This window comes from Macaca mulatta, chromosome 4 (assembly GCF_049350105.2).
Source record: "Macaca mulatta isolate MMU2019108-1 chromosome 4, T2T-MMU8v2.0, whole genome shotgun sequence".
NCBI classification, from domain to species: domain Eukaryota; kingdom Metazoa; phylum Chordata; class Mammalia; order Primates; family Cercopithecidae; genus Macaca; species Macaca mulatta.
Window position 1 is genome coordinate 36,121,897 of NC_133409.1, and position 13,049 is coordinate 36,134,945.

The window sequence follows — 13,049 nt, forward strand, 5'->3', positions numbered from 1 at the left end:
CCACCACACAAAGCTAATTTTTTCTTTTTTACGTTTTTTATAGAGACTGGGTCTCGCTCGGTTGCCCAGGCTGGTCTTAAACTCCTGGCCTCAAGTGATCCTACCACCTGGCCTCCCAAAGTGCTGGAATTACAAGCATAAGCAACCGTGCTCAGGCAGTTTACAACTTTCAAATTTCAACTTTAAACCCAAGTCTCAAATTTCATACAACTGATATAGTATAGCATACCATACACTGACATCATTGCAATTAGGTAATGAATGAATAGTAACTAAATAACTTTTAAAACTCCATTTATTTTCAGGAGGAGGGAACTTCCTAATATTTCATGGACAGAGAAGAAAACATAATAAAAATTATTAAAATGCTCAGAACAACATAATGACATGATTAGAATGATTGTGGAATTCAGCTAAAACAGTGCTTCAAAAAAAATCATACCCTTAGACGTATGTAGTTAAAAAAAGAAAGGCTGAAAATTAATAAGATAATCATCCAACTTACAAAATTAGTTTGAAAAGAATATTCCCTAAGAAAGTAATAAATATAAGAAGAAATTAGTGATCTAGAAAACACTGGGAAGAAAAGATCATCACAGTCAAAATTTGGTTCTGTAAAAACACTTATAAAATTAATAATCTCTGGCAAGACCAATCTAGAAAAGTGAGATGGCACAAACAAGCAATAGTAGGAATACCAAAAGGGAAAAAGATGAAGCAGCGATTTAAAGGATAACCCAAAAATACTATTAACTTTAAGACAAATGTAAAAGCTTAGGGAAAGGGGAAAATTCTTAGAAAAATTACAAATTGCTAAATTCAACTAAAGAAGAAATAGAAAAGCTAATCTTTTCTGTGACCATTATTGAAATTGAATCAGAAGTTTAAAACTTCCCAAAAAGAAAGCACCAGAGGTAGGTAGTTTATAGATGAGAATATCTACCAAACATTCAGAGTCAAGAAACAACAAATAACAAATTGTCCTTGCTCTACTGCTACAGTACTGCGTGTTAGGCCTACAGACCACTTGGCTTTTTAGGTGATAGCTTGCTAGATCATGAGAAGCCATATCTGAAACTGAAGGAGAGGCTACACATCACCTAGAGATCATGTATTTTTAGCTAGATTACATGACATTGTGGGACTTTGGGTTGTTTTTCTTGTGGAAAAGGTGAGTATGTTCTTTGTGTGGAAAGAAGGGGAAGCAGATGTTTCCCTACCAGAAGAAAAGATCACTGGAGACAAGGCTATGTGATCACCACATCATATTTTCTTTTCTGCTGGAGCACAAAACTATCTGTGTCTCCCAGCATCCTTTGCATTTAAGTGTGGTCATGTGAGTGGGTTCTTGCCAATGGGATGTGGGTTAGAGATGATGTACACTGTCTGTAGGCCTAGTGCCTATTAAAAAATCTCTTGTATGATCTGTCACTCTCTGTCTCTTCCTTTGTTTGTTAAATGCAGAGGACCCAGAGGAGGACTCTGAAGCCCTAGGGGACAATAGATCTTCTAAAATGTAAGAAGCCTGGATCCCTTAATGACTGTATGGAGCAGAGTCCTCCCCCATGCCCACTCATAACCAATACTGAAGTGTGAGTAAGAATGAGGGAGAAATAAACCCTTATATTGTCGAGCCACTAAGATTTTGAAGGTTTTGTTTTGTCATCGTTGTTGTTGTTGTTGTTGTTTTTAACATCAGTTAGCCTACCCTGAAAATAAAGCAATGCTATACCAACTCACCCAGAAAACAGGAAAAAAGGAAACACACTCCAAGTCATTTTATAATTCCAAAACACAAGAACACTACAGTGAGGAAAAATCTTCAAATCAATCTCAACAAAAGGGAAATTTACACAACAGGGAAAATAGCTAAAATTTGAATTAAAGATATTTGCATAATAAAGAAAGAAATGATAAATTGTGATGAAGAGTATCGTGGAAATTTGACAGAGTTGGTGGCTTTGGAGAGGAACTTCATGAGCAAAGGTGTTGAGACTTCAAAGAGGAGCTTGAGTTTGTTCCTGATTGCCTATATGCAATAAGGAATCACTACAGATTCCCAGAAGAATTGTCTTTTATTAAATGTTTTATTCATTTATTACTGTAAATATAGCTTTCCTGTAAAGTCTTACTTAAGCAAAATGTCAAAGTATAATATCTCAATTCATTAAAGTCTAAATTCAGTAAATTGAGCAAATATTTTTATTGCAATGTGCCATGAACTAAGTAGACTTGCAAGCCGGTCTCTCCCTCCACCCCTCAAAAAAAATTAGTGCTTGGCTTATAACTTTTACCCCATTGCTCAATGATGCCTAAATAAGTAGAGGTTTGGTGAAATTTTTACGTTTAAAAAATTCGGTTTTTCTCTAAGAGCTTCATGTATCCCTTGTGAAAGAATAACACTCATCCTGATACATTGCTTATGTCAAGTAAATTTAATATTCCAAAATATCTGCCAGCCCCCGCCCCCCCAAAAAAAGAGTGAACTAAATAGAGTCCTCCAAAAATGGGTGGAGGTAAGCCTTTGGGGTAAGTAGGGTCTGACTCTTCATTTGAGCTCAGTGGTGTCAATCATAGATTTCTTGCCAAGTTAATAACACTAGGCATTCTACCACCTGGAGTAGGAACACAGTGGGAGAATTCCAGATGCATGAGGTTTTTCCAAGAAGAAAAATTTAAGATGTGAGAATAGTTTGGTTGTGAGATCTATCAGGCAAATTCACCACCAGTCTGTACTGATCTGATCTACCTGGTCAAATACTTTGCCTTGCTTCCTCACCAGTATCTGTTCAGATCTCCAAAAGCTCTGACCTCAACAAATAGCTTTCCCAGTTGGTTTTATTTCTAGTACTAATATTTAAAAATAATTTTTTGTCTGTTTTGGAAAAGGCTAATAGACAAGGGTAGGCTCCCAAAGGTAGAAGTCATATCTAACATCTTATACCACAAAGAAAATTAATCCATTTATGCCAGAGGTTGCAAATTTCTTTTTTGAAAAGTCAAACTTTGGCAATGGCCTTGAGCAGTAGGACATAAATAACCCCCACAAGCTTAGCGTCTCAATAATGGTAAACTAGGCAAAAATGGGTTAATTAATTAATCCAGAAGTTAGCTGAGGTTAGGGTTGGGGAAGACAAAACCCACTGTGAAGAACTCAAACTTCCCCATGGGAAGGAGGTTTTTATACCATGCACGCAAACATGACAGAGTGAAAGCAATGTATTAATCTGTGTCTTTTTTTCAACAACTGTATTATAAAGTTACAATGCATTTAAGTTGTCCCTTATTGAAGTATATATAGTTAAAATTTTTTGCTGCTATAAATAATGCTTATAATAAAATTAACATTCTTGTCTATATGTCTATAAGTAAAATGTACAAGTGTATATGTAGGATAAATTTCCAGAAGTATAACTATTGGGTGGAAGAATATTTGAAGAAATTCTAAATATGTGTTGCCGTATTTGAAGACAAATTTTCATGGCAAATTACCTCATAGGTCACTGGCTGGACTGTGGATTGGCTGGATGGCTGTGGTTCAGATGTTTGGGAATACAATATGGCTGTGCATATATTGGGGGTGAGAGATGAGGGTCGCAAATTTAACATGAATATTCCTGTTCAAAGAATATCCTGGGGCCCATTCCCTCTGTAGGAACTGTAAATACTACAGGTACTTTGTTTGAATAGTTCAATATTATTAGACTCAGGGGAAGATCTGGGTCTTGAATACCCTAGAACATACAAAGAGAGAACAAGGACACAGGTTCTTTGAATAACTACACTTATTCCAGGCATAATTACTGTGCCAACGCAAAGCTACTTCAAGATGGAGATCTCTTAGGTAGGGTCAGAAAAAGAGTAGACATCTGTGCGCTTAGTCAATTTTGACTTTATTATATTTGGAAATTTGAATTTTCTAAACTTGCTTGTTTTTATGCTTTTGAATTTTTAAAATTGGGTTTTAATTTTAGTTTAGATTTATTTTTATTGCTATCTATTTTAAACATCTGCCAGAACTACAGTGAAGGAAAAAAGATAAGGAAAGATTTTGGTAAAACCTAAGTAACAGGCCAAGGAAATGGAAAGCCAGTTGCTTCCAAATATAACAGAGGCAGCATTAGTAGAACATCAGGAGATCCAGAAAACCACAGGAGGCTGACTACTTGGCACAGTTGTGAGATGAACCTTGTAGGCCAAAGAAAGAAAACTGACGACGATAGAGATTTCTCTTTTGCTTTCACACACAAGTATGTTAAACCTTTAGCAAAAGATGCAATTCATTTTGCAGCTGATGATCTTTAATTGGATGGTATTTAGAAGAAAATATAGCTAGTTATTTAATTTCACAAATTCAATTCAGTATCTATAATTTAGCTAAATGTTCCGAACTTTTCCATGTAGACATCTTTCTTAGCTTTAATTGTACTTGTTGCTAGGTATTTCATTTTTTTCATGCGATTATAAATAGTATCATTTTGTACATTTTATTTTTTAAGTAATTGATTCTATTAAATGGAAATGCAATTGATTTTAGTATGTGTGCTTGTATCCTGTGATCTTAATAAATCTACTTTTAATTCTAACAGTTCTTCTGCAGACTCTTGATATAGTTTTGGCTTTTTGTCCCCACCCAAATCTCATCTTAAATTGTAATCCTCATAGTCCCCACATGTCAAGTGCGGGACCTGGTGGGAGGTGACTGGATCATGGGGGTGGTTTCCCCCTGCTGTTCTTATGATAGTGAGTGAGTTCTCACGAGATCTGATGGTTTTATACGTGTTTGACATTTCCTCTTACACACAGTCATGCTGTCTCTCTCCTGCCACCATGTAAAACATGCTTGCTTCCCCTTCTGCCATGATTGTAAGTTTCCTCAGGCCTCCCTAGCCAAGTGGAACTGTGAGTCAATTAAAACTCTTTCCTTTATAAATTATCCAGTGTCAGACATCTCTTTATAGCACCCTGAGAACAGACTAATAAAACTCTTTTGAATTTTCAGTGTACACTATGATGGTTTTAAAACTCTGCCCACAGGCCAAGCACAGTGGCTCACAACTACAATCACAGCATTTTGGGAAGCTGAGATGAGAGGATCACTTGAGCCCAGGAGTTGAGACCAGTCTGGGCAACATAGCTGGACCCCATTTCTTCTTCTTCTTTTTTTTTTTTTTTTTTTTGCTTTAAGTTCTGGGATACATGTGCTGAACATGCAGGTTAGTTACACAGGTATACATGTGCCATGGTGGTTTGCTGCACCTACCAACCTGTCATCTAGGTTTTAAGCCCCGCATGCATTAGGTATTTGTCCTAATGCTCTTTCTCCCCTTGCCCCCAACCCCTCAACAGGCGTCAGTGTATAATGTTCCCCTCCCTATGTCATACCCCTTTTCTACAAAAAAAAAAAAAAATCTGCCCACAAATTTTTTAACATACCTTTGTCTGGCAGAGACTAATTTCCTTCCACTGAGTGTGAGCCATACTTGATAACTTGCTTTTAACTAAAGGGATATGGCAGAAAATTACAGTGTATGATTTCCAAGGCAAGATTGTAAAACATGTTGTGGTTTCTATTTTGCTCTCTCTTAGACCATTGGTTCTGGGAAGCCAGCTGCCACATGGTGAAGACCCTCAAACAGCCCAATGCAGAGGCCCGTGCGCCAACAACCATGTGAGTGAGCAATCTTAGAAGTGGATGCTGCAGCCCCAGGCAAGATTTGGGTAACTGCAACCCTAATTGATGTCATGAAAGACCTTAAACCAAAATCAATCAGCAAAGCCACTCCCTAATCCCTGACCCACAGAACCTGTGAGATAATAAATATTTGTTAGGCCAGGCCCTGTGGCTCACACCTGTAATCCCAACACTTTAGGAGGCCTAGGCGGGTGGATCACCTGAGGTCGAGAGTTCGAGACCAGCCTGACCAACATGGAGAAAGCCCGTCTCTACTAAAAATACAAAAAAAAAAAAAAAAAAAATTAGCTGGGCGTGGTGGCGCATGCCTGTAATCCCAGTAACTCAGGAGGCTGAGGCAGGAGAATCGCTTGAACCTGCGAGGTGGAGGTTGTGGTGAGCCGAGACCACACCACTGCACTCCAGCCTGGGCAACAAGAGTAAAACTCCATCTCAAATAAATAAATAAATATTGCTTTAAGCTGTTAAGTTTTGGGGTAATTTGTTATACAGCAATAGATAATTAAAATGTGTACTACCCATATTTTATTTTCAAATAATAGTTTTCTTTCATTCTTCTCATTTTGTTCTTTATTCCTTGTTCTTGACTTACTGTACTAGCTGGGCCAATGTTGAATAGAACTAATGACAATGTGGCTCTATATCTTATTCCTAGTTTCAAGGAGAATATTTCATTCATTATTAAGTAGAATGCCTGTGTTTAGCTTTTTGGGTAAATACCTTTTATCAAACTAAGAATGTTTCTTTCTATTCCTAAACTGTGAAGAGTTCTCTTCTTTTTCTTTTTTTTAAAATAATGAGCAGCTGTTAAATTTAATCAAATGAGTTTTTTTCTTTGAATCTAGTAAGATGATCATATATGATTTCTTTCCTTTATGAAGTGAATTACATTAATTGATTTTCAAATGTTAAGTCAACTTTGTGCTCCTATAATAAATTCAGTTTAGGCCAGGCATGGTGGCTCACACCTATAATCCCAGCACTTTGGGAGGTGGGAGGACCACTTGAGCTCAGAAGTTGGAGACCAGCCTGGGCAACACGATGAAACCTGTCTCTACCAAAAAATACAAAAAGTTAGCCAGATGTGGTAGCACACACCTGTAGTCCCAGCTACTCAAGAGGCTGAGGTGGAAGAATTGCCTAAGCCTGGAAGACAGAGGTTGCAATGAGCTGAGATGGTGCCACTGCACTACAGCCTGGGTACCAGAGCAAGACTCCATCTCAAAAAATAATTTTAAAAAAATCAATTTGATTGTAATGTATTACCTTTTTACACACTGCTACATTCAATTTGCTAATACTGTATTTAGAATTTTTGCATTTTTATTCACGAGAGACATTGAATTGTAATATTTCCTTTTTAGTAATGTCCTTAATTAAATTTTGGTATCAAGGTGATGTTAGCCTTATAAGTTGCAAAGTTTACACTCATTTTCTATTTTTTGAAAGGTTTCTTATAAGATTGGTGTTATTTTTTCTTAAGTGTATAATAATTCACCAATAAAGACATATAGTCTCAGAAATTTTTGTGGAAAGGTTTTTAATTACAGAGCTTTTTAAATCAAAAAACGTTTTGGTAAGTTGCATTTTTAAAGGAATCAAAATTTCTTCTGAATTTTTAAATTTATTGGCATAAATTGTTCATGTTTTTATTACCCTTTTAATGTCAAAAGGATCTGTAGTGCTGTCTCTTTATTTCTGGCCTAGGTCATTATGCTTTCTCTTTTTGTTGTTGTTTGTTTTTTGAGACGGTCTTACTCTATTGCCCAGGATGCAATGCAGTGGTACAATCTTGGCTCATTGCAACCTCTGCCTCCTGGGCTCAAGCAATCCTGTCATCTCAGCCTCCCAAGTAGCTGGGGCCATGGTTGTGCCACCACACCCGACTAATTTTTTGTATTTTTTGTAGAGATGAGGTCTCCCTATGTGGCCCAGGCTAGGTGCTTTCTCTTTTTTTCTTGAATAGTCTTGCTGGGGGTTAATCAATTTTATTAGTCATTTTAAAGAAGACCTTTTGGCTTTAATTTTTTTCCCAGTGCCTTTTTTTTAAGAGACAGGGTATTACTCTGTTGCCCAGGTTTGGGTGCAATAGTGCAGTTATAGTTCACTGAAACCTCAAACGCCTGGGTTCAATTGATCCTCCCACCTCAGCCTTCTAAGTAGCTAGGACTACAGGTGCTTGCCCCCATGCCTGGCTACATTATTTTTTTTTTCATAGTGACAGAGTCTTGCTATGTTGCCCAGGGTGATGTCAAACTCCTTACTTCAAGCCATCCTCTCACCTCAGTGTCCCAAAGCTCTGGGATTATAGGCATGAGTCACCACACTCAGCCCCCCGAGTGTTTTTTGTTTGTTGGTTTGTTTGTTTGTTTTTTGAGACAGGGTTTCGCTCTTGTTGCCCAGGCTGGAGTGCAATGGTGCAATCTTGGCTCACCACAACCTCCGCCTCCCAGGGTCAAATGATTCTCCTGCCTCAGCCTCCCTAGTAGTTGGGATTACAGGCATGCGCCACCATGCCCGGCTAATTTTTTTTTTTGTATTTTTAGTAGAGATGGGGTTTCTCCATTTTGGTCACCCTGGTCTCGAACTCCCAACCTCAGTTGATCCGCCCGCCTAGGTATCCCAAAGTGCTGGGATTATAAGCGAGAGCCACCACTCCCAGATGGTGTTTTTTTTTAAATCTAATTAGTATCTGCCCTTATTCTTTTATTTATTTCATTTGTTGTTCTTCTAAAATCTTCAGAAAGCTAGATTATTGCTTTTTCAGTATTTCTTTTTTCCTTATATATGCATTTATGGCTATAAAATTCTTAACATTTCATGCATTTTGATATTATATTTTTGCTTTCATTTAGTTAAAAATATTCTTTTAGTTCAAAATCTGGGTGTATTTGGCAGTATTTGATATCAAGACTTATTGTAAAGCTATAGGATACATGATATTGCCAGAAGGATAAACAAATAGGCCACTGGAACACAACAGAGTGTTGGAAACCAGACCCACACATGTATAGTTACTCAATTTATGAGAAAGGTGCTGCTGCAGGGAAACAGAGAAAGAATGTTCTTGTCAAATAAATGGTATTGGGTCTATTGGATATCTATATGGAAAAATAAATGAATCCTGATCCATTCTTCCCTGTCCATATAAAAATCAGTTGTGGCTAGATTGTATAATAGACCTAATGTAAATGGAAATATGTAAAGCTCTTATCTACAAAAGGTAATATGAAAGAATGTCTTCATAATCTTGGGATAGGTAGCAGTTTCTTAGAATTAACGTATGTGTGCATGTACACATACACAGCCCATAAAGAAACAGACTGATCTGTTGCATTCATTAATATTAAGAACAATTGTTCAGGAGAAGACACCATTAAGAGAATGAAAAGGCAAGTTGTGGGGTGGAAGTAAATGTTTGGAATTCACATATTTGACAAAGTATCCTTGTGTAGAATATATAAAGAACATCTACAAACCAATAAAAATAAGCCAAAACACCCAGTGGAAAATGGGCCAAAGACATGGCAACTTCATACAAACAGGATATTCAAAGGATTAACAAACATATGAAAACTTTCTCAACGTCTAACTCAGGAATGGAAAACCAAACATCGTATGTTTTCACTCATAAGTGGGAGCTAAGCTATGAGGATGCAAAGGCATAAAAATGATACAATGGACTTTGGGGACTTGAGGGGGAGTGTGGGAGTGGGGTAAAGGATAAAATACTACAAGTTAGGTACAGGGCATACTGCTGGGGTGATGGGTTCACAGAAATCTTAAAAATCACGACTAAAGAACTTACTCGTGTAACCAACCACTACCTGTTCCCCAAAATCCTATGGAAATAAAATAAGATAAAACAGAAAAGTTACTCAACATCGTTAGTCACCAGAGGAATGCAAATTGAAATCATGGTGTATTACCACTATGTAGCCACCAAAAGGGCTAAAAGTAAAAAGAATGAATACCAAATGTTAAGGATGATGAGAGTCCAAACTGGTAAAACTAATCTGGAAAACTGGCTAAATATACTAAAGCTGAGCATATGCATATCTTACGGCCCAAAAATTCTACTCCAAGGAATATGTTCTAAAGAAACGTGTACATAAACACACCAAAAGACACATATGCAAATGTGCATAACAGCATTTTTGAAATAACCCAAATAATGGAATATGCCCAAAGAATAGAATTGTGGTATGCTCATATAATCAGTTATAATACAGCAATGAAAATGAATAAATTTTCTACAATCAGACGTGGATGTACCTCAAAAATGTAATGGTGAGTGAAAAAAGCCCAATAGAAGAATATACACAATACGAGTCTATATATACAAAGCACAAAAGCAGGTAATAATAATCTATCGTGGTATCAATCAAGGATGATGGTTAACTTGCTGGTGAAGGAATGACTGAAAGGGGGTTTTGAGGTGATGTCAATGATGTATTTTCTCATATGGGTGGTGGTTACACAAGTGTGTTAATTTTCTAAAAATTCATTGAGTGGTAGGTTTATAATTTGTGAACTTTCTGCATGAATGTTGTACTTCAAAAATTAGCTGGACGTGGTGGTGCGCACCTGCTACTTGGGAAGCTGAGGCAGGAGAATCGCTTGAACCCGGGAGGTGGAGGTTGCAGTTAGCCAAGATGGCGCCACTGCACTCCAGCCTGGGTGACAGAGTGAGACTCTCTCTCAGAAAAAAAAAAAAAAAAAAAAAAAAAGTTGAATTAAACAAATGCTGGTCGTGCCCAGTGGCTCATGCCTGTACTCCCAGCAATTTGGGAGGCTGAGGCGGGCAGATTACCTGAGGTCAGGAGTTTGTGACCAGCCTGACAAACATGGAGAAACCCCGTCTCTATCAAAAATACGCAATTAGCTGGGCGTAGTGGTGCATGCCTGTAATCCCAGCTACTCGGGAGGCTGAGGCAGGAGAATCGCTTGAACCGGGAAGGCAGAGGTTGCGGTGAGCTGAGATCGTGCCATTGCACTCCAGCCTGGGCAACAAGAGTGAAACTCCGTCTCAAAAAAAAAAAAAAAAAAAAAAAAAAAATGCTAAGGAAAAAATGTGCGTCTATACCAACTCTAAGTAGCAGCATTTCTGTGCTTTTATCGTAGGCCTTCCTAGCAGAAAGAATTAAACTCCTCACTCTGTGTGTGTATGTCAAATTGTATTAAAATATTAAATACCTTTAAAAATAATACAGATCCTAACCTTAACATTAGGTTTGATAGGGTTGACCTATCTCCTTAACTCCAACCTGTTAATTACTGTTACCTAAGTAATTACCAACTTTTATTTTCATTTCTGTAAATTTTTTTTTAAAAGAAGCAAGTTTGGTTTTCAAAATTAAATGCTGGATAAAAATATTCAACATTTAATTTTGAAAACCAAGCTTGCTTCTTTTTACTTGTCTTTTTTTTTTTTGCAACGGGATCTCATCGTCACCCAGGCTGGAGTGTAGTGGTGAGATCATAGCTCACTGCAACCTCTGCCTCCCAGGCTCAAGTGATCCTCCCACCTCAGCCTTCTGAGTAGCTGGGAACACACGCATGTCCTGCATGCCATGCCCGGCTTATTTTTATTTTTATTTTTTATTTTTGAAGAGATGGGGTTTTACCATGTTGCCTAGGCTGGTCTCAAACTCCTGAACTCAAGCAATCTGTCTGCCTCAGTGTCTGAAAATGCTGGGATTAAAGGCATGAGCCACTACGACCGGCCTGTTTAATGTTTTTCAACAGCAGTTTCACTTTGTATTCAGGGAGATCAATGACGGACTTTAAAATAAATATGTGGTAGATTTGTACATCTGTCTATATGACCTCTGTCTCCAATGTATGTATTTTTAAATTTTCAACATAACAATGTGAATGGGATATGATTGTTTCTGTGAGTAGTCGAGGAATTAGAGCAGTAGCATAATTATGTTTTTGTATATATGCACATGTGAAGAAATATATTTCTCAATCAATATAGGTTCTAAAGTAAAAAGTATTTTTTAAAAACTCACTCACAGAATATGGGTTGCATAGCCTGTGGGAGAGCACATGTAGGCAAAGGAAGGCCTATCTTATTATATCCTCCTTTTTATCCATCAAGAAAAAAAGGGGCTGGACATGGTGGCTCATGTCTGTGATCCCAGCACTTCAAGAGGCCAAGGTAGGAGGATCACTTGAGACCCAGAGTTCAAGACTAGCCTGGGCAATAAAGCAAGACACCATTCCTAAATGCACAAAATAATAATAAAAATTAGCTGGGTGTGATGGCACATGCCTGTAGTCCTAGCTCCTTGGAAGGCTGAGCCAGGAGGATCCCCAAGCCCAGGAGTTCAAGGCTGCAGTAAGCTAGGATTGTACTACTGAACTCCAGTCTGGGTGACAGAGTGAAATGAGTGAAATCCTGTTGAAAGAAAGAAAGAAAAAAAGAGAGAGAGAGAGGGAGGGAGGGCGGGAGAAGAAAAAGAAATGGAAAAAGGGATAGAAGACAAATCAAGGCAAAAAATAATAGTCTGAGAAAAGTAAACAAGTTATTTTTTCCAGCCTGATGACATGGTCCTTTTATCGGATCATGGAATAACTTTAGTAAAGAGAATTACTAGAGGAAAGGATGAAAAAGATCCAGGAAACAATATAATGAAACAACTGAAAACCACTTCTGAATAAGTATCTCACCAATTGTTTGGAATATAATGGTATGAACTCCAAGCAAGTGGAATCTTCTACTGCAATAATATTTACAATGTGTGCCTCCTTTTAATTTTTTTAAAGCTACACTTGAAAAGCAAGTTTACTACGAGAGGGTTCAGGTCTAAGTTCTCAACAGTTCTTAGGGCTTAGCACTAACGTGTAAGTCATGTAAAAGAAGTGTGTGTTTTTGTACTCACACCAATTCAGATGGAAGGTAGGTGATGACTAATAAAAAGAACACGCCTGTATAACAGAGCTCCATCCAGAAGTGTGGTAGTCACGGGAGTTTACCACACACACACAATGGCAACAGCCATGTGTCACTCTCTGTCACACTATTACTGAAGTTCAAGCTATCCCTTTTTGTTGTTGTTGTTATTTTCTGCAGCCTTAAGCCATTATCTCTTTTTAAAACAGAGAAAGCAAAACTTAAAAAGTTTTTCTCTCACCCTCAGTCACTAGCCATTTTTGTTTTTGTAGTTTAAATCAGATCCCCTTCTCTAATCTTCAGACTCTAGGGATTTAAAACATAAACATTGTCTTTAAATGTCTCATTTGTAATTCTCCATCCTTTTTTCAATTGGTTCCATATTTCTCCTCACCATTTAGCAACTGTTTTGGGCCAGGCGCAGTGGCTCATGCCTGTAATCCCAGCACTTCG